Genomic DNA, 22,538 nt, shown 5'->3' with positions numbered 1-22,538 from the left:
CCTATAGCACCCAGTCAGAAAAAAATTCAGTTTCTGAGAGACCCCATAATCCTCCTTAAAATATTTCCTGATCTTTGTTACTCAGTACTCATCTCATTGGCTGTGTAGCTGATGAATTTCAAAGCAAATCCCAGCCCATTTTGTATGGAGAGAGGATGCTGGAATATCATTTTATAATGACACTGGGGGAAAAAAAAAGCCATTAGCATTAAATTATCTGGTCCCAGATAATTTCCCAGATGAATCACCATAAAAGGCTTTGAAATGGTCTCTCACACTTTTTCCTTGCGTAACATTTCACTGTACTCTAGACTGGAGGACCCATAATTTATCAGGCTTTTATCTGCAATCAGGGCACTGTTTTTGTTAGAGTCCATGATCATGGGAGAAGTGGCAAGGCCAAGTTTGCAAGGCTAGAGGATTAACCTGTAAGTAGCAGAGGTCAAGCCATGGATTGCCTGTGAGAGCAGGGGGCTCTAATAGAAAGCAGAGCATTGCTGGATGCTAGCAACACCCCAGTCACCTCATCTGGGTAGCACTGGAGGTTTTTTCCCTTTGTGAGTGATCACTCATGAGAGAAGCCCATAGCAAGGAACAGCTTGACCAGCCCAGGCACTGGACAATTGCAGAACTGTCCACCAAGCTCAGAGAGACCACTTCTGGCTCTCACTCCTCAATAAATATAAGCCATCAGTGATTGACATCATGGGATTTTTTTTCTGAGTCAGACTTCATTCTGCTGCACCCTTCTCCCCCTGCCTGAAGCCTGTGCCAGCCCTCTCCCAACCCTGCTCCAGCCCTGACCTCTGCACAGCCCCCAGATCCCTCCCTGCTCTTCTGTGGCTCAGTTGAAGGCTCAGGGACTGTGGGGTAAAGGATGTCAGTTGCACCCAGGCCACCTTGGCCTGCACAGAAATGTCCAAGACCCTGGAGGAAGGCACTCCAAGCTGCTGTCCCCCCAGTGCCTGCTCCCACCGCAGGGACAGTCAGTGTCCTGACTCTCTCAGGTGCTCTGCAAGCCCACGGTGGCCACAGCCTGGGTGAGAGGGGATGTGCAAGCACCTGAAGGTGCTGGAGTCCAAATCAACCTCCTCAACTCCTTGCAGTCAATCTGCCCCACATCCCCAAGGCCACACTGGGCTGCCACTTCCTCTGGAGACATTCGTCCCCTCACCACTCTTGGGGACTCCCCCAATACCGACCCTGTTCCAAAACAGCCATACAGGAACTAAGAACCCCAGACAGATGTGAGGATTTTGAAAGAGAATCGCTGGTGTGAGAGCAGGCTGTACATCCTGCAGGAGGAATGTCCTAATTACAATCTCCCAGGTGATGCTGAGTAGCTGCTGCTGAACACACCACGTGAAATTCCAGCTCACTCCCCGGCAAATAGAGACACAGCACATCCTTAGCTCCTGCTCCATGCCTGTGGTCGTTTTTTTTTTTATTCAGAGTAACAAGACTGGTACAAAATTTACATTTTGCTGCTTATGGAAAGATTTGGTCAAATCAATAACTTGTGACAAAAGAAAGTAAAACAACCTGTATGTCTTAGGTTACAGTACAGGGTGTGATAAAAGGTCTATTCTATCACCATCTGTTGAGGGTGGGAGCGGTGATCCTTATCTCTGTGGGAGATGTTCTCCTAATGGGCCATCCATTGAAACCAGGCAGGGCATCGTTCTTGATCTTTTCACAACTCGTCCTCCCTGCAGGGAGGTATCTTCTGCTAATGGCCCATTGAATCCCACTGTGTGACTGATAAAATTACTGCATCCCATTGGAAGTTGCTCCAGCCAGGGGGAAGGGCCCAACATTTCTCACCAAGATAAAACAGAGGTGTGGGGGACACTAAGGGAGACCCTTTCTCCACTGGACTCCAGAGAGAAGCTAGATTTTCTCCACATCACCACTGGACCTCCGGAAGGAAACTGCACCTTGTACAGGAGCACTGTTTCAACTGAATCACATCTGTCACTACAAAAGGACTACAGTCACCATTTAATGGGACTGCTACCAAGGTTGTACTCTGACTTTGTCAGGGCTTGGGGTCTGTTTCTTTGTAGTACTGTATTTTTATTTTAATTTCCCTAGTAAAGAACTGTTATTCCTAGTTCCCATATCTTTGCCTGAGAGCCGTTTGATTTCAAAATTATAATAATTTGGAGGGAGGGGGTTTACATTCTCCATTTTCAAAGAGAGGCTCCTGCCTTTCTTAGCAGACACCTGTCCTCCAAACTAGGACACTGTAATAAACCCAAGCGATAAATAGGTATGTGTTAAAGAAAAAAAAAGTATTTGTGCAATTCATTATTTCTAAGGTTCTCGTCTGATGTGAATTTGGGTGAGAAGTAGTGACATAGTGATAACCATTAATAGACGGCTTCTCAGATGCATTTTTCAGTGTCCAAACTGCACATCTGGCTTCCATTACAGACAGACCCACAGTGCAGGGTGGCTCAGCTTCAGTCAGCATACTTTCAGGAGCCAGAAGCAAGAATTCAACCGACCCTACACTGGCAGCCAACCAGCACAGGGTAGTTTACTGCACAAGGCTGAATTTTGCCACTTCACGCCCATCTGGCAGCAGCTCCTGAACTTCAGTTTCAGTGTTGTAATAAATGGACAAGGGACCTGTGCAGGTTTGTGAAGGTATTTAACTACCTAAAGCCACAGTCAGGTGAACCCATACCCCTGCCAGAGGTTTCTATCCTGGTCTGGGAACAAAGCTCTCCTCTCCCAGATATCATTTCACAAGTGTATTTTCAGGCTCAACTCTCCCCATTTTCATAGTGTAACACAAGAATTAGTAGCTCAGAATTAGTAACTCAGGAACCTCACCAATTGTTTTCTGCTATCCAGATGGAAAAGTGACTAGGAGAATAGTAACACCTGAGTGACATGGAAGCATTTTGAAGCGTCAGGAGCTTTTTCAAGCAATTCAGGGTATCTTTTCCTTGAGGTGTGCCTTCTCCATCTCTGCTGCAGCTCCACGAAAGACTGTAGAGTCCTGTAGAGCAGGGAGCAGTAAAGGATAACCCCTTACAACTCCCTGTACATGGGATGCAGCTTCTCCAAGACAGCATCCTTTGGGGGTGACCTCACTCCCCTGGGGCCCAAAAGCTGTCCCCAGGAAGCCAGAGCAGGAGCTTGGCTCCCATGTGCTGCATCTGCTCCCATGCATAGCAGCACGTGCTGTGTCTGGGTCTGGGTTTCAATTACCAGGAATAATACTGACGCGCTTTTAGTGGAAACAGAGAATTATCGATGGCAACAGTACAACTATTTTATCCACAGAAGTCAGAGACAGCCTATACAGTCTATCAGGAACATTTAGTCTGCCACAGAGATTAAAATATTTTTGTTAAAAATAGTATCTAGAGTATTATACAGTTGAGAACAACTTGAATCAATCTGCCATGATAAGAAAAATGCTTTCTTCTTCATGTTTGCCTTCTTAAACTCTGATTCAGTGGAAACAGAGTTTCCCAGGGAGTTCTGAAGTCAATCTTTGTGCTTTGCGTGGTATCAGGCACCAGAGCAGGGAGAGGGAAGCACGTTCCTCCGACAGCTCTGTCAAAATGCAGCATGGTCTTCATTCAGAGAGGCAACAAGCATGCTCTGCACCACAGTCACAGCCCTGAGATAAATTCCAATGATGAAAAAGTCACAATAGCAGAAGAGAACTGCCTCCTTGGTCACAAGGGAGAGAAGCTGGACAAGAGCAGAAGTATAAATCAACACAACTGGTTTGACAGAGAGATTACAGACAGCAAATGCTAACTTGCAGTGCAAAGGCACACGGAGTACAGTGATCAGGATAAAATAACCAAAGCAACTTGGGAGTTCAATATTTTATTTTTTTACAAGCTGAAATTAATTTACCTCATTTTCCTGAGGGAACGCAGATTGCTACTGTGCATCTTTTGTTCCCTCCCTCCAGAGAAGACATCCTTTCTCAAGCTTGCTCTCTCTGTTGAAACAATGCCTCTAATTTGGTGCAATAGATTTTCTGCGGCAGTGAATACATCCTCTTAAGGTATTGTTCTGAGCAAAAGAAAATATTAGTAATCTGACTTACTGGAAAAGTTTAAATAACTGACTAGACTACCTTTGAGACTGAGTATGTTGATTTCCCACCCACTTGAGAGTGCAATCTCTTAGCCACTCCTTTTCAACACACAGTAGTGCAGTTCGAGACAGTGTGGATACCTCCAGGGCCCTGCTGTTCCTGCCCTCCTTTGGGTCCCAGACCTGCCATGGGTCCCTCTCTAGAACAAGTGATACTGGCCAGAAACCAACCCTGAGCTGAGGGATATGGATCAGCCCTCAAGCAGGTAAACACAGAGAGCCCTTAGCTGTGTTTCCATGGACTGATACACAGCAATAAGGAAATTCCAGCTAATGTCAACACAATATTAAATGCCTCAGAGCATTTCAACAAAAGAGTTAATATACAGATCAAAATGACCATAAAATATGTAATTTTCTATTCTTCATAATAAAAATGAGCTTCTAGGAAATTATTTTATTTTCTGGGTACTGTGTCCTCACTTCAGAAAATTGCTGATGGGGAAATCTCAGCCAGCTCTCTCTCCCAAAAGATTGTTGCTCAGTAACACCACAGTGAGACTGTGCACGCTTGCCAGGGGACCATCACACAGTAAAATGTACATAATTTCCTAAATGCATCTGTTATATTTTAAATTCACTTCCAACACCCCCCTTCTAGACATAGACTGCTGTGTTTTCATTAGAAACAGCTGGCCAACATTTCCATCATCTGGGAGCTAATCAAGCAGAATGACAGCTATTCCAATGCCAAATGGAGGAAAAGTAATGACAAGTGTGATGTAGACAAGCACAGACTGTGCAACCTTCCACGCCAAATATTGATCTGCTTATCAAGCTGCACAGCTGTTTGGAAATACAGCAGTTCATCTGTGATGAATGTCTGTGTCAGGCCTGAGAAGAAGCTGAGGAGGTTGGCTCCAAGACCTTCTCAGTGAGCAGGGGGGCTCAGGCATTGCTTGGCAGCAGCACTCTTGGATAGTCCTGCTGCTTTGGATGTGGAAATACTTGTTCAGAGCACTCAACTAAATTTTTTTAGGTAAGCGTGGGTTTTAAAAGGAGCAATTATCTTAACTGTATTTGTAAGAGAAAGGAAATTATTGTTATGAGGACAACTGCTATAGAAATCACATGAAGAACAGGCAGTTTTTGCAGAATATACCCACACCTAAAAGGACATAAGCAATAACAACAGCTGCATCTAGGAGATTTGAGGAAATTCAGCAAGTTTAAGATACCCAAGATGAAAACATAATGATGAAAGCATAACTCAGGATTAGAGTCATCCTTTAGCAGCTTGCTGATCATTCCATCCCTGAGGCATGTGTAAGTCTTCCTTAGGACTAGAGAGGGGTTTTTTCAGCTGCTCAGATTGTGCTTGATTGGAACAGCTCCAGATTCACTGTAACCCAGGACTTACAGCTTGTGCAGTGGTGCACAACAGTGTGCACAACATGTGGTGCATGCCCCACTGCACAGCTGAGGGCCAGACCGGTGATGCCCTGGCACTGCAGCCAGAAATCACCCTCCCTTCCACCCTGGTTCTCCTCCAAAATAAGGCAGTTGAGCCGGTCTCTGAAAATACCAGTCTCTAAAGGAGTTCTCAGGGATGAGCTTAGTCAGGATACCTAACATTTATGCACTTTGCTAGTGTGTGTGAGTCATCCAGGTTCTTTCTACTCAAAGGAGTGGAAAAGCAGTGATTCATCTCCTACCAAAACAGGTGTTCAAGGGAAGTAGGATGAAAACTTGCATGCAGCTACTTGTCTTCCAGGGAGCTCCAAGAGCTCTTGCCTCACTAGCCCAGGCACAGCTCAGAACTTCTACATTTCTAATTTATGTAAGACTATTTATGCAGAATTAATACAGTTAATCCTAGCCTTTGCAAATTGTTATTGAAGAGCATGGGAAACCAGGAATAAAACAAACTAACAAAGAACAAGGCAACTAAAAATCCACCTGTGCTCTAGAATTGAACTGTAAAAAGTTTAGCAGACCCCCCACCCCCTGCACCTGCAAGGATGGGTAGAGTCAGAAGGCGGGGAGGCGAAAGTCTTGGTTTTGACATAATATACTTTGGAAGCACCTGGTATTTTGACTGCGTTTGAGCTAGATCTGGTGGAAGAGATCCTATGTCAAGTTTCAGTAGAGAAATATGAAAACAAAGCTATCTGAGGAGGAGTAATGGGCTCAGAACCAAAGTTAATTCAGTCACGGTCCAGAGGTGCAAATTCTGTGCATCACTCTGACATCCACTAACACTGCAGTGTTTGCAGCACAAAGCTTTCTTGCTCCTTACTTTACTCCCAATGAATTGGAATACAGCTGGATTAACTCCCGGATTGGCATTACTAGGCCTACTCCTGAATTACATCTTTAAGATACTCCTCGCCAGCTTGATGGCTGCCCTAGGCCCTTTGCCAGGGTCTAGGTGACCACAGCACAAAAATTCTGCCAGAGCCAGATTTATATCCATCTTCCTCGATGCAGCTGCTGGCCTTGCTCACAAGTCTGCTCTGCATTAAATGCATAAATCCTACCATTGCACAGAATTTCTCAATTTCATCCCAACTCAAAATTAATTTGACTGTTAAAACCACTTTTCTCTCTTTTCATACAATTGTTCCTCTTTTTCTAAATACTGCACCCTGACCCTTTCCTTCACAACAGCAGATATTGCCAAATTAAAATGATACACAGTTGTTGCTAATAGTACTAATTATTGTTGCTAGTTGTAACAAGATGATTAAAAAGTATGCAGCACTCAGAGTTCCTTTGAATTGCATGAGACTGATTTACGTATCTGCTTAGCATACACAGCACCAGAGTGAAGAGCTGTATTTTAACAGTGCTTATGCAAAATATGGGAAAAGAAAGGTGCATAGGACTTACTCACACTGTCAGCGAGAATGTGCTTCAGCAACTGTGGCAAACATTATAAACAACTGCATGGGTGAATAACAACAAATAAATAAAACAAAATGAGAAATACAAGCTCTTAATTTCCACATTTAAACTCAAACATTCAGATGGTTCCCTGCTGTCCTTTCCTTTCCTTTTGCCAACAGATTATCTCTTAGGGAAATTTTGTTCACTAGATACTGGTTGAACATTGGAGTTAGTCATACACAAGGAAAAATTTGCAAATGGAAGGAGAGATCCCCTTCACCTTCTTTGAACGCAACCATGATGTAGGATCAAATATAAAGCAGCGAATTCTATTTGAACATGACACTGAAAAAGCTTGAGGGAATGAAAAACAACAAACTCCTCCAAAACCCCAAACAATAAACCATTCTGGATTCTTTCCTCGATACACAAAGGAAAATTAAGCATTGGCATAGCTTGAAAAGGACCCAGCTGTTTCATCCTTTGCTATCACATCCTTGTCACGCTAACTCAGTTGAACAGGTAAAAAAAAGCCAGAATAGCAGCAGTAGCAAGGCAAGGTGTGTACCTTGAAATCTCAAATGGCTGTGGTCTCAAATAGATCGCTGCTAATTACTAATTACAGTAATTTCACGACTATAAGGCGCACCCTTTTGACTAAAATTTTCCCCCGAAACCGGAAGTGTGCTTTATAGTCCGGTGCGCCTTATCTGATGTACAAAGTTGCGACATTTGCCACCCCGGAAGTGCGAGCCCGCCGGCATTGGGACAGCCCCTGTGTGGGGCAGGTCCACCGGCATCGGGACGGCCCCCGCGCGGGGCGGCTCTGCCGGCATCAGGGCACCCCCCTGCACGGGGATGGGGAAAGCCGCCGGAATCACAGTGGTCGCCGCGCGGGGTGGGGCGAAAGCCGCCGGAATCAGAGCAGCTGCCGCGCGGAGAGGGGGAAAGCCGCCGGAATCGGGGTGCCCCCCCGCACGGGGAGGGGGAAAGCTGCCGGAATTGGATTGGCTGCCACGCAGGGAGGGGGAAAGCTGCCGGAATCGGGGCAGCGGCGGCACGGGGCAAGCCTGCCAGCATTGGGTCACCCGAAGCGCCAGGGGACTCCTGGAGTGCCCCGGCAGCGTGGGGTTCCCGGCGTGCCGGGGAGCGCGTGACACCCAGAGCGCCAGGGAACTCCCGGAACAGCGGGGCCCTGGGATCGCTGCATGGAGTGGCGAGGGCATAGCCCAGCCCTGCCGGGTACAGGCAGGCCTGGGGGCCAATGGTTGCCAGGTTGAGGCGGGGCCTCGGCCAGCAAGCGCGCAGGGGGAGCTGGGGGCAGAGCCTCGCTGCAAAAAAGAAGTGCACCCTATAGTCCGGTGCGCCTTATCTGATCTACAAAGTTGCGAAATGTGCCAGCTTCCGGGGGGTGCGCCTTATAGTCCGGTGCGCCTTATGGTCGTGAAATTACTGTACTTTGATTTGTTCAGTACCTCTCTGTAAGCAGGGAGTGTAGTGCAGTGTGCTTGTGCTGTAAAAATGACAGGAACATCTCTTCAGACCAATGCCTCTAATTTGACAGCATGTGCCAATAATGTGGTACAGATTTTTTTATAACAGATTTTAAACAAGAACAGATATCTGCCTCTGGGAGGCAGAAATAAATTTGGGTGTTTTTAATAGGTATTGTAGAATCAGGTGAGAAGGATTCTTAGTTAGGTGCTAGCAGGCATTTAGGGCTGGACAGACTGAAACTGTAAGGGATCGCCTACTCTATTTTTTGAGGAAAATTCTTTAAGCAAGCAGAAAGACTCACCCATTAGAAATGTACGCTTAACATTAATTAACTCAGAAAAGTCAGTTTACCACGGTGCTCTAGTAAAAAGTGATCCCTGCCCAGCTGACTGTAAACCTCAATGTACAACAATGGCCCAGCAGCGCTGTTTTCCAGCACACTAAGAGAGGTGTAGCCTCTCCCTAAGGGTACAGCTAGACCAACTGACATTATCAAAGTACTCTCCTCAGTGAACCTCAATCAAAGTAGGTTTGAGAAGTTGTGTTAGTTTGCTGGGTTTGCCTGCTTTAGTTTGCATTTTATATCAGGTTTCTTATTAAACAACCCAAGTGCTCTCCTACGGAACAGCAACCCAAGATTTTCTTGAGAAAAAACAGTTTTTAGAAAAAGGACTTCACAACTATGTACACTTTTTCCTTTCTAAATTTGATTCCAAACCTCAGTCAGTGAAACTAACATTATTACTTTATTATCTCAGAAAACAACAGTTTTGATCCAGTTCATCCTATTCTTTTTAGACAAAGCAATTTAATTCATTCATAAAGGATTTCAAACTGTCAGTACTTCATCTCACATCATAATTGCACACTTGAAGACAGATGACATCACTTGCCCCCCACCAAATGTGCATACATTATTGATTTTTCCAAAGCCTCATGAATAGGGCAGTTTGTAATCATTAAAAATTGAAGAGAATGCTGCTGGCTGGCAAAGAAGAATGGCAAATTTTGCTCTTGGCTCAATTGCCATTTCCCTGCAGCAGAGCTGCGACCTTTTTATTGCAAAAGAGATAGGAAAATAAGGAGCATTGCCTCTCTGTGCAGCAGACAACTGCCCAGAGCCCCTGGGGATTAGGTACTGCTACAAGGAAAGGCACAGGGGCACAGGAGGTGCCTGTGCTCGAGCTCTAGGGCTTAGAACAGCTCTGCAAGCTGCTCCCTGCTGCTATTCTCTACCATTTTCACTGTGTACCGTGTTAGCCTCAGGAATAACCTTTTACACCCACCAACATACAAGACATTCACTAAGAAGGTTCATCCTAAGGTCACACCATAAACTGCTGTGGTCGTTTATTATTTCCAAGTAGATTTTTGCTCAGAAGCAATTAAAATGTTTGAAAAATGTGTAATTTTCATAAATATTCCTGGCAGTATTTCTTAAGAGCATTGTGTTTCCCCAGCACATTCAGTCAAATCTTCCTCTTGCTTGTTCCCACCTGCTTGCACACAGTGGCTGCTTCACCAGTCACTACCAACTCTGTAAGTTATGTAGGTCCTGGGAATAATTAATTTTAAATTCTCTCTTTGTAGAACAAAACTCTGGCAAGGACCTGGAATCATAGTCATATTATCTAGCTATTTGTGAGGCCATTCCAATAATGAAACACACATCCCTCTGGTAACTTTAGTAGCTCAAGAAAAGACTTTTAACTGACATTTAAATGTCAATCTACTATGTTAAATGTTATGGGCATTCCATTGCTCAGCCCAGTTGAAGTATGAACACATCAAATACTCCTTAACAATCAACCATAATAAAAGTTGATGTTCTTTGGTACCTGGAAAGACAATCACAGAAGACATGTTTAACTGGGCTGATGGATATCTACCCAATTCTGTTGCATGAATGCAAACCCAAATACATCTTCAGTGGGCCATCAGGAGTCTATCAGAATAATTACTTCAAGGATAATACCTTCATTCTTTCTGAAAAAGTCCTGTTCCCAGAGTCATACTGATTCTTTTTGCTTTACTTACTGTAAGCCTGCCTTCATCCAACTGGTGTCGTGTCCTGTCCTCTCCTCTCCTCTCCTTATCCTACAGGTATCTTATCCTACCAAGTGAAAATTTGCTCTTTTCATCTTAAAAGAGAGCAGTAAATCATTGTCCACAGCTGTGGGTTTGCCTAGAACACTGTTAGCAGTGCTACCCCATTTGCAGCCTACATTTATTTGAAATGATCCCTTAGACCTGTACATGTCAGGTTTCCAATTTCACAATTCAGAAAGGGGACTAAGCTTTAATCTCTCTGAATTAAAGCAATATACTGCCTTCCAATAAATGGTTTTAAAAGACTTTAAAATTAATTGGTCACTTGGCAAAACCAAGAACACATCATTTAAACCTGTAAAAATAGTCTAAATAAAGTTAAGAGTATATAATAGACATAAAATACCAAAGCCACTTAGGGAGTAATGCAAGATTCAGATCAATATTTGATGTTCCTAAGCCCATCTCCAGAGAGTCTACCTTGACTGTTAGAGAGTAGATCACAGTAAAAGTCATAGTCATGGCATTTGGTAATATTTGTCAGCATTTATTAATATTGGACAGTTATTTCTGGCAGCACATGAAGTGTGTCAGATTGAAATTTTCATTAGTCAGATTTGCATTACTATAACTATTGGCCAAACCCCTGAATTTCTTGAGCTCACCTAGAACTCCAGCTCTCCACGCTGGCTACAGCAGGCTTTCACATACAGCCACTGGTGTGGGGATGGGAAATCAGCTCTGTACAGGACTGACAGGTGCAGCATTGATCTCTGCAGTCTCCTCCTTTGGAGAGGAAAGAGGGACAATGAGAGAGGGACAACCACAGCAAGAGTGCACTCTTGTCATTAACCTCTGATACTATGTGTGGATGGGGCTAGCATTCAAGAAACAATCCTGCTTCTTCACCCACACCCCTTTGGCCTGACAGCTGGAGTGACTGATGACACGGAAAGACAGCAAGCACCCTGTTCCTGGAGGCCAGTGACTGTGACACCAAACACCTTTGCTGCTTCCCCAACCCTGACATTTGCAGTCTTTCATTTAAAACATATAGGCTATAATTAAGACATTTAATCTTCCTAATCTTCACTGCTGTGTAAACATAACTCATATATGCCTGCATTATTGGGTGAGGGCCTCTGAGAAGACTAAAAAGTGATTAAAGAAGCAAGTCAGACTTGTTTGAAAAAAGGCTGAACTGAGTTATGAATTATAAATTATGAATTATAAAAAGATGCAATAAATGACTTGGTATCAAGCAGCTGACAGTTCTCCTGGCAATGCTCTTCTCAGAAATGGCAGAGGTGCTGAATTTAAACACTGTTTCCAGTACTGTCACTGAAAAATAACCATATCATGATGAGCACTGAACCATGCTTCACTGGGGATATGAACTCTACACATTTTCAATCCTTTCAAGAACTAAATTACTAATTTCTGTGTGTTGTATAAAAACTGAAAAACTGTGGAGTAGTCTTTATGGTAGAGACACCATTTGGCTCCTAGGATTTACTAAAATATCTTTGTATTACAACACAGGAGGAGCACAACCCAAGGAATTTAGTAAATTTACCATGGAGTGTCTGTCAATAGCAAGACTCTGCAGTCGTCACATTGATGGAGTTAATTAAATTCTTGGTTGGGGCAGAAACAATAATATCAGCCATCATCTCAGTTTTGAGAAGTAACACAGGATTATTATTTTGTACCTATGCCAAAGCAGATAATTAAGCTATAATTTTAATTATTACAGCTGATATTATGGAGTAGAAATGCCCAGAAGGCTTATGTAATCTATGCATATACATCACTAGTTTCCTATGTTCTGGCTTTCTTATGAAAATACCCCATGTGGAAAGCTATTTGTGGTCATTTGAGTCTCTGCCATGAACTTACCCTACGAAGTCCCCACATTACATCTTGCATACTTGCCTTAAGATTTGGCTGGTGTCCTGGCTTGTTTTAAGATGGGCAGTAGAATACATTGGTCCTGCTTCCTTCCCTGGTCAGACCCAAGGATGCTCATGGTCCCTCCTCCCTCCATAAAACAAGGACAGGGTGATGCACTGAGCCTTCAAGCCCTTGGGCAGCTCTGGACCAGTGCCACTGCCACAAGGAGCTGGCAGAGGACAGGCATTCCCCCAGGTAGAAAGAGGAAGGACGAGAGGAGGATGTGCAGGTGCATTCTGCATGTACCACAGAATATCATCCTGGAGGGGCATTTTCTGCTTTCTGTATTCAAGGTTTACAGGAAAAATAGCCTGTGCAGGATGGCATGGCACTCAGCCCTAAGAGCTGGGGTCAGAGGAGCAGGACCTTTGTGTCCACCAAGCTCTTGGGGATTCATTTTTTAGATTAGGGCCAATGTGGCATGTAAGCCCCTGATAGTGCGACTGCTACTTTCTTGCTCACAGTTGGTTTTCTATTAAAAGGCCAACATTACATTTCAAATCTCTGCTCAATGTAGCACAGAAACACAGTGGGACTAAAGAATTCACTGCCTGCAGGATGCCTTTCTATAGTTTGTGCTGTAATTTATGCTCCTTCCCTTAAAATCTCAGTGGAGAAAAGTATTTAAAAGGAGGCTACACAGACTTCTTGTCCTGATGCTGCCTGCAAGCCCCAGGATCTGTGCATGGGCACTCTGAATGGAGTGTGTAGCTGCTTGGGGCAGGAATGTATTGCATCCCTTCTCCAACCACCTTCCTGACCAGAAAAACCAGGTGGCAAATGGCCATTTGTCAGAATGGATAAATAAATTCAGTAAAACTCAGAGATACTCCTGTTAATGGTATCATTTTTCTTTGATCAGTTTAATTGTCATCACAGTAACTCTCTTAATGCTTATAACACTCCTACTTCATTTCACAGGAACAGCTTTACTCTTTGGCTGTATGTCCTCCCTTGGAAAAATCCAGCTTTTCATTCTTTGAATATTGCAAAAGATGAGGGGAAAAAAGGGAAACGGACCAAATTTCCTCTGGAAACAAGCCTACCAGGAGATACTGCTCTCTACATGCCTCCCCATCATTCCTGCACTATAAGAACTTCTGCATCTTCCAGGCTTAGTCTAACCAATTTAATCTTCTGGTGAGGAAAACAAAAGAGCACTCCTTGAGGAAAGTTAAACTCATACAGGTGCCATGAAAATAGGTACTATACGAGTAGTAGCCAGAGGAGGAACTTGCTGTAGTACCTCCATGGAAGGAAGAGCTCCTTTGTCAGAAGCCATTAGAGTCTGCATGAGTAACACATGGTACAATGTTGTGGCTGAAAGAAAAGTTCTATTCACATCAGCCCCTGCAAGGAGAGCCCAAGCAGCTCTTGACCCGCCACAGGCTGGTATGGCTATCCCACAAACTGCAATCCCACATCTCCTCAGTGCCAGCTCTGGCCACCATCAGCTCCTCCTTGGCACTGGCCTCACCTGTGTCCAGGTGGATCCCGCCTTTCTTCAGGGCAATGCAGACACACAGCCAAGCTAAATTTTAACACAGAAGACTAGTATTCAGAGGAGGTGGAGAAAATTACTGCTGCTGCTTTAGCTCCAGAATTAGAATTATAGGGAGAATTGGAGGTAAATAACACTCATCTGTACTTAAGTTTTGGGTTTCAGTCAATTCCATTTAAATCTTTAAAGCACCCTGAGCTGCACTGCAGAGTTAATGGATTTGGCAGATAACAATACTGGCATGAAAAGCTAAACTCAAAGCACATAGCTCAGCTTCTTCCTGATCAATGGTAATTGCATTCCACAGGAGCCAGAGGCTTTGCATGTGCACACCTCCCACTGCATCCAGCACCAGAGCACTGCAGGTCCAGCCTCCAGCTCAGGAGAGGAAAGCTCAGTGAGCCAGCAGGGCTGCCTGGGCTGCTGGCACACACAGAGAAGCTGAAACAATAAGTGTCTGGGGACAAAAGACAACCCAAGTGGTAAGAGCCACTGTGTTGCTCACTGGAGAGCAGAGCTCTCTCAGGGACTGGCAACATCCTCCTTTTCTCTGAGTGCAACACAAAGGTGGAACTTGGCTGCCACATCCCCAAAGTCTCAGACTGCCTCATGGAGTGGACTCTGCTAAACTGACTTTCTACATATCCTCACGTTACCATATCTGCACATTACCTCATTTGAAGCTCACTAGAAAGTTACTATTTTCTGACATCAATATCTTTAAAGTTTTCAGAAATACAACTGAAATCTTGAGTTCACTGTGCTAGTGGCTTAAGGGGTTCCTTTGTGTACCACTTAAATGGTGGAAACTGTCCCAGTTCTATGGGATTGTACTCTTCCTAATGAAAGTCTAACAATTGCCAGCAGTTCAGTATTTCTGCCCTTGACTCCAAAATCCAAAGTCACAGAAGGAAATTCTGCCCAAAGAACACGTGGGCACATGTTACACAATTTCAAGGTTTCTTTTCCAGTCACTCTCAGGGTCCCTGGCTAGCCACTGTGCCAGGCATCACTGGTTCTGCCTGTAATGATTCGGGTTTCTTTTCACCCGAGGTTGAAAACAATGCAAGGTTCCTGCAGGCAGACCTGGTAACTGAGGCCTTAGTTCACCTCATGGGAACTGCAGACTTAACAAAGGCATGGCAGCATACAGAAGATGGTGTATTATGTCTTGTCATACAAAAGTCCTTTCCATCTGAAATCCACTAGATTTCCCAGCCCATACAGCACTGTATTCCAAACACCTCTCCCCATCCAGCACCTCATCTCTCTGCGCACACAGTCACTAAGGAAACTGCCAAAAACACAGGGAATGGTGTTTGTATCTACTACTTGAGACTGATGTAAGTCAAATTCTCTACAGGTGGATTTAGGGGACCAGGAATGAGAAGCAGAGGTCCACAGCATCTTCCACCCTGCTCTTGGGCCAGACAAGCATAGCCAAGCTGTGCTCACCTTCCTGCCACAGGACAGACATGCCTCACATGACATGGCCTCTCCCTGCTAATCTCACAGCAGACTTCTGGCAAAGCCAACTTACATTTTGGCGAGGAACTTGAGGTAGGCAGGCAAGACAGTAGGTTTGAACCATAACATAATATCATAAATATTCATCATCATTAACAAAGTGTGCAACACAGGGAAAAAAAATGTTATTCTGAATTCTTAGAAATTATTTCTAACTGCAGGTGTAAAGGGTCTCAGATTAGTGCAAGGAAGATGTGATATATCTGGCTATCATCAGAATGAAAGATTAAATTCTCTCCTGGAATAGAGATTACAGACAATCAAGCAAGTCTCATTGATAAATTCTGAGTTACCATGCTAAGCTGCCACCAATGTGTCCGAACCTGGAATCAAACCCTCCACACAGAGTACTCAGATTTAAACAACTCTCATTGTAAATCATCAGTTCCTCATATTTCCCTGTTAATTGCAGAGAAGAATCCAGAGAAAAGAGATGGCTGCAGAAGAAGGATGCTGCATCAGGCTGTTGTACTCCACAACACAAAGAGAGAGAACTATTCCTGACACAGTGCATGCCTCTGCTCTTTCAGCATTTGTGTAATTATAGCTGAGTCTGTTGAACATTCAATACATCTCACAGAAAATGAGACAACCACATATTGTGGCTTAATGAAAAGAACTGAAGGAAATGTACCAAATTATTGGTTAACGGGCAGCTGCTTTATAAATGCTTTCTCCCATCTGTTTTCTCCTTCTCCTTATATCAGCTCATTCAGCCTAAAGCCTATAAAACGCTGAGCCCAATGTTTCAGGACATGTCTAAACTCCCCAGCCAGTGCTCATGAGTGACTTCAGCCACCTTGTCCTGGACTTGCAAGCTCCCGTGGCTTACATGGCCAGGAAAGACAAGCTCTTGTGTAAACGTACCCCACTGCAGACAGACTGATGAGAGCGGGGAGAGTTAATGCTGCAGTCACCACCAAAAATTAACAATTTACAATATGTATACATATTGTTAATTCAGCCGCTAATAATAAAATACCTGTCAGTACAGGGTCGAGTTCTCCCACCTTAAGGTCTCTCATTTCCATGGAGTCACTGAGTGATTAGATAGAGCCACATTCATGAATGCCTCTCACAAGTCTGCTCCCAGAGAAAGTCATCAGACTCAGCTCTTGGTCTTGCACACAGATAACATATAGAAGATTTCCAGGTGGAGCAGGTCCTTCTGCTCTCATGTGAGACCTCAGGCACTGGCCACAGCAAAGGATTGCTGCTGGACTTAGAGGATTGATTATTGATCCAGTAAGATTTATTCATCTGCAGCTTTTGCAGCAACATGAGCAGCAGCAAATAGATGTGGCATGTGCTGTGTGTCAACCTGTCCAAAAGATCTGCTATGGAAGCAGATCTCATCCAGGAGCAGCTTGGTGGTGACAGGTCTAGGGTGGGGCTGTCTGAAACAAGCCTGCTCCATGCCCACCCCTCTCTCAGATCATTGTCTCTCCTCTCAGACCAGCTGCCACAAGTGGTATTAAGATCAACAAATATTGACAAGGCTGCTCAAACACAGGAATATTAAAGTGATCAGTGGATAGTGGCTACACTGGGTAAAATCCTTTCTTGAAAATCACACCTGGACAGGCAGCATATCACCTAAGGTGAGGAAGACACTTTGCTTTGCCAGCTAGGCTCTACCTCTCACATGCAGGGCTACATCTCATCCTGCTGGTTTGGCTTAATCTGAGGGAAGAGCAGACAATGGGAATCAAGTCCCCTGGCTCCCTGGAGAGACCTGCTCCAGGAGACCATGTGTCTATAGGAGTGCAAACAGTGACAGCCACCAGCCACCTCCACACCCCCTGACATGGAGCTCAGACCAGTAATCTGGGTCACATCCACACTAATTCTGTCCTAATTTACCAAGTTGCAGAAGCAAACAGTTCTATGTACTTGTTTAATTTGTCTTTTCCCCTCAGCAAAAAGAGTGATTATATTTCTCTTCATTCCCACTAGAGTTATCATAAAATACAGCTATCTAGTTCCACATTATAATTACCTGCCAAAAATTGCTAATGGATATTATTTTGCCATCAACATGAAGCTGGCTAATCCTCTGGGAACCACTTTTTAATTAAACATCTAATATGGTATGATAAATACTGGAAATATGCATCTCTCCCCTATTAAGAATGTGCCTTCATTTCCAAAGTATGCCTAATCAATTCAAAGGTGGCAGCAAATTTACAGTGGCAGGAAATATTTAAAGTCTAATATTTCAGGTAAAGATTGTTTTAGTGATTATACTAAAAGAAGGAACAAATGAGTGCAAATGCAACACAAAATCCTAATATAGCTTGATATTTAACTCCAACCTTGGGTTTCCCTTCTCAGTTGCTGGCACTGACCAAGCACACAAGCTTGATGTACTCAGTTCTTGTGAGTACTTCTCCTTTTCCCTCATGATCTGCATTGGCAGTTTTAGGTAGTAGCATTCTCCTAATCTATAAATGCGCCTTCTATCCCCCACACAACATGACAAGGTCTGTGACTAGCTCATATAAAACAAATAAACATTCACAAAGCTCTGGCTCTATAGCATCCCCATCTCTTGCCTACATTATCAGTCACATAAGAACTATACAAAACTTGCAGAATCCTGTTTCTGCATTAGCCATGACAGCAGTGGCTTCAGTTCCATGGCCACAGGCACCAGAGTGACTCCTAACGATTGCTGCTCTGACACTGCGGGAGAGTGTGCTGAACCACCACAATTTGTAATAAACATGTGTTGAGGGCAGTGATAAAATCCCTCCAAAACCCAGTAATAATTCAAAGGTGGGTTTCTTACTTATCTGTACTTTCAGTGCTTTGGCACATCTTTAACAGAAACAGATTTTGGGGCAGAAAACACAAGGAAAGCGAATACATGATTTCACCTGGGCCCTTCTCTGCAATTTATGTGTCTCAAGTAAGAAGAATGGTCAGTACATTTGTGGGATCAGGTCCACAGAAATAATGTACAAATTTGTGGCCTCAGTTTTGTTCCAGGAGCGTGTGGTGCCCTTCCTGGGTAAAACAATGCTAACTTCTCCACATTCAAACAATAATCAAGTACTTAATCCTTTGTCAAAAGAAAGTATCAGCAAAACAAACAAACTAACAAAAATAAACAAACAACAAAAAAAAAACCCAACAAAAAACAAAAAACAAAGGAGGCATAGAAAACTATAAAATTTTTTACTTAGGTCAACATCTCAAAAAAACTAAAGCTGCCCCAAAGGACTCTGTGTCACTGCACTCATCTCCTCCTACTGTAAGAACTCACAAGAGTCAAATAAGTGGTGCAAGAGCCATACCAGTTAATCATCCCTGGTCATGCTGTGAGAACAAGTCTTGAAATCAAATTTTCATCAAATTAATGGGTACTCTACAACTGGGATGAGGGGATTTACCAGCTTGAATCCCATCAGCAGCAGTCAAGACAAAACAGCTAGAACTTTCTAGGGAAGCAGCACTGATCTCACTCTTGGGTTCTGTAATTGATGACCCAACTCAGCCCACCTTCACACATGGAGATCACGGGGAAACACACAGACCATGGGAAAAATGCAAGTATAATAAAACCAGTTCTGAATTCTGAAGCCACATAGACACACAAACATTGAAGCTGCTGCCACAGCTACTAATCACAAAGAAAGTTAATGTTCCCTTGCTTAAGTACAGTATCCTGCTATCCCTGCCTTCCTTCAACTGCTTTGGACATCTTCACACCAGTTCCATGAAACACTCTAGCTCCCAACAGACTTAGGAGATATTTTAACTCAAGACAGTGGCTGCAGAGAGATGTCTTCCCATGCATGCAGAGACCAATGCCCAAGGGGTTGCGATCAGCCCAGTCCAGACACTGCATCATGGCATGGCATGAATATCACATGACAGCTGACCCGTGCAGAAGAGCATCTTTTTTTGCCTGTGGCTTCTCATTAAGCTCTTTAAAGTTCTCATTATATGCCTTTCATCAAAATAGCTTTTGAGGATGAGACTTTCTTGCAGCTTGGGGTTTTGATGAACAAAAGTTCGCACTGAATCAACTTCAGAAAAGGAAAAACTGTCCCCTGCTTCTCCCTGTCAAACCAAGCAAGGAAAAACTAACTCAAGAAAACCTCAAGCTCTACCACTATCAAAAATCATATATGAAATATTATGGAAATAAATTTTATGGAATCACCTTTTTGCTGACTTCCTGTAGTTGAGCACTGTTGGAATACACATTTACAAATAAGGCTTTGGTCTCTAACTGGAAAGAAAAATTGTGATTTCTCCCTGCCTCTGATTTCCACACAATTAGCTGAGGTTGCAACTCCTAACCAGGGCAACTTAATCAGTTCTTCCCAGGGCAATCATCACACAGACCTAAATGCCAATGCCCCATTTTCAGCCAAAGCCTGATTTTCTGTTTCTTGGAAGGGATTGAAAATATGGGACACAGCACAGATTTTAAGCACAACTCTTCAGTAAAGTGAAATACTAATGCCAAAACTAATTCAGTGGCAGGCAGCAAGCATTGGGGGACCCTGTCCTATCTAATTTGCTATCATCTGCAGTAATCGCTGCTATTAATATTACTGTGAAGAACATGTCACGAGCCTAAATTCATCACTTCAGCATGTCATTCAGGGAACATGTGCCAGCAGGAGTGATTGCTCTTTCCTCCTCAGCCTCTGGTCTTAATATCGAAAACTCAGCTGCAGTGCAGCAACCAACATAAAAATAATACCCAAGTGGTTGTGCCAGGTGTATGGCCATTAGAGGTTAGTGAAAAATATTCAACAGAGTCAAACTGTACACTGAGGTCTAGTCCGTCCAGGAACAGCTGCCCATTATTAAATGTGGGATATGGAGCACCTGTGGTTCAATAGCGCAGACCCAAAGGACAGAGACAGACCAGCTAATGCTCTTCACCTGATGTATAAATTTCCCTTCTTGGTTTGTAATAACAGGAACAACTAGAAGAGAAAGGGAGCAGAGGATTGTAAAACTCACACGATGTAGGAATTGGTGGTTCCCTGAGGACACATTCTCCACTGGAGTCACTTGGTGTGACAAAGGTCACACGACTGGGGGACAACAAAGAACAGAGAAGGCTCAGCCAGGTGAGAGATGACACTGCGCCGCAGAAAGTACTGGTTTAGAAGAGGTCTCACTGGCCACAACCTCATGAGACCTAATCCAGGCCTCACACCGGCTTGGCTGGCAGGGTCTCCCTTGGCACACATGCAGTCAACTTGCTGGATTAGGAGGAGAAGAGCAAGAGGTGCATGGAGGGCACCACAGGGATGGCAGCATAGCAGGCAAAAAGTGTTCACTGCCCAGGGAGTCACTCCTGCCCTGGCTTTTGTCTGGCAGCATAAAGGAAGGTAACAGCAATGGTATCAGGACTGCAAAACCTCTTGCAAAATCCACCAGGGGCTCCCCCCTCCCCTTCTGTCTTCTCTTGCTGGAGTCATGCTAACAAGGCTGTGCCTGCTCTCACCACAATAACCTCCATGTGATCTGCAGACACGCTGATAAAATCAGACACTTAAGCCTTATCTCACACCTAAGTGTTAAACTCTTCTGTATGTTCTGACATCTCCTCGCAGTTAGAACTTCCTCCAAAGTACACTTTTCATTTGTTCTAATTTAATTTTTCTATTCCTTATTGAATTCCCTGACCTAATAACACACCAGTACCTTATAAACACAGAACAGCAGGAACAGCAGTTAAATAATGTTGTGGTTCTTTCAAGCAGAACAAACATGAACTCAAAGACAACGGACTAAAGCTATCTTTGCAGAGAGTAGTACATTATACATCAAACATCCTGGACACCATGCTCTGCACTGGGGGGCAGAGGGAAGACATTCCCCTGCACCAGTTGTAATCAGAAGCATCTCCTGCCAACTTGGGCAACAGCACTGACAGATGGAACGTGATGCTTCTCAGTACTAACATAGGTGGCTCCAGGTTTCAGCAAGGGATAGGAAATCAACTTCAGCCATTATTCAGTGCTTTTGAATATAACCCAAGAGATATAAGCCATTGCTTCTCTCGTGATGAAACACACCACTGTGCACTAACAGTGCATTGTCCTTATCACAGAAAGAAAACTCCCAACGGAACCTCAGACAGGCCGGACCAGAGAAATCCCGCCTGTGAGCAGTGTGGGTGCTACAGAGGAAAATGGGCATGGAGAAGCCAATCTGGGATCTAAGATTAACTGAGATCTTTATTCTTAAGAATTTTAGAGACTGATACTGCACTAAGAGGTTTATGTGCATTCTAGTATGTATCCCCCAGCACAGTCTTTTTCCTTTCTGAATAATTGCCATATATTTTAACTTTTTATTATTTTATGCAATCCTTTCTGTGATATATAATGCCTTTATCTTGCTGTTGGTTTTGGTGGCTCAGGGCTGCCATTCTGCATTACATTCTGCAGGGCTCTCTCTCACCTGTCTAGGGTTTTGGCATGTGGAGAGGTGCTGGCAGGTAGGCTGCAGACCAAAGCAAGCTGGACACATGGCTGGGGGAAGGGAAGTGTTTGACCCTCTTATTATTATTTCATATTCTCTTCTGCAGAAAATATCAAACAGCAATTCACTGGGGGCAGGACAGTCATTTTTCGGATACCATATGAAAGGAATATACCAAGCCTGCACTGGATTATGTGGGACAATATTTTATTAAATATTACATTACATTGCTGGCAAGTTAAGACATTGATTCATTTCTTGTATTGAATTTGTTCACAGTAATGAATGTATTGCTAAATCCCCAAAGGCCCCAGAATTTTATCTCACCCTTATTGATCAATGGTTTATAACTTCAAAACTATTTTAAATCAATTTTTAGTGATTAATGTAACTTATTTTCTAGTCTTAAAAACAGTCTAGACAATTAGCATCTGTAGAGCAAGGCCCTACCTAGTCAGACATAACAGTGCTGGAACTGCTACCATTATCTTTTACATTAGTCTATATTTCAGCAGAGAAATCAGTAAAAAGGAGGCATCAACACTAACTGAGGCACATGCATCTCTCAGAAATTATTCTATAAAACATGGAG

General features: G+C 43.7%; 1 protein-coding gene across 12 annotated transcripts in view; it reads right to left on the bottom strand.

Moving 5' to 3' along the window:
• KCNIP1 (potassium voltage-gated channel interacting protein 1) overlaps positions 1-22,538 on the bottom strand; it is a 224,240-nt gene that overhangs the window by 100,858 nt on the left and 100,844 nt on the right. The window contains exon 1 of one of the 12 annotated variants that reach the window (XM_033072996.2): positions 11,172-11,264. The exons of the other annotated variants lie outside the window; for them this stretch is intronic. The gene's annotated coding sequence lies outside the window, so the exon portion shown is untranslated. Of the gene's footprint in view, positions 1-11,171; positions 11,265-22,538 lie in introns of those variants that run through there. 12 annotated transcript variants of the gene reach the window in all.

Source organism: Catharus ustulatus, chromosome 15 (genome assembly GCF_009819885.2).
Source record: "Catharus ustulatus isolate bCatUst1 chromosome 15, bCatUst1.pri.v2, whole genome shotgun sequence".
In the NCBI taxonomy this organism is placed as follows: domain Eukaryota; kingdom Metazoa; phylum Chordata; class Aves; order Passeriformes; family Turdidae; genus Catharus; species Catharus ustulatus.
Note: the sequence above shows the minus strand (reverse complement) of the source record. Positions and strands in the feature narration are given on the sequence as shown.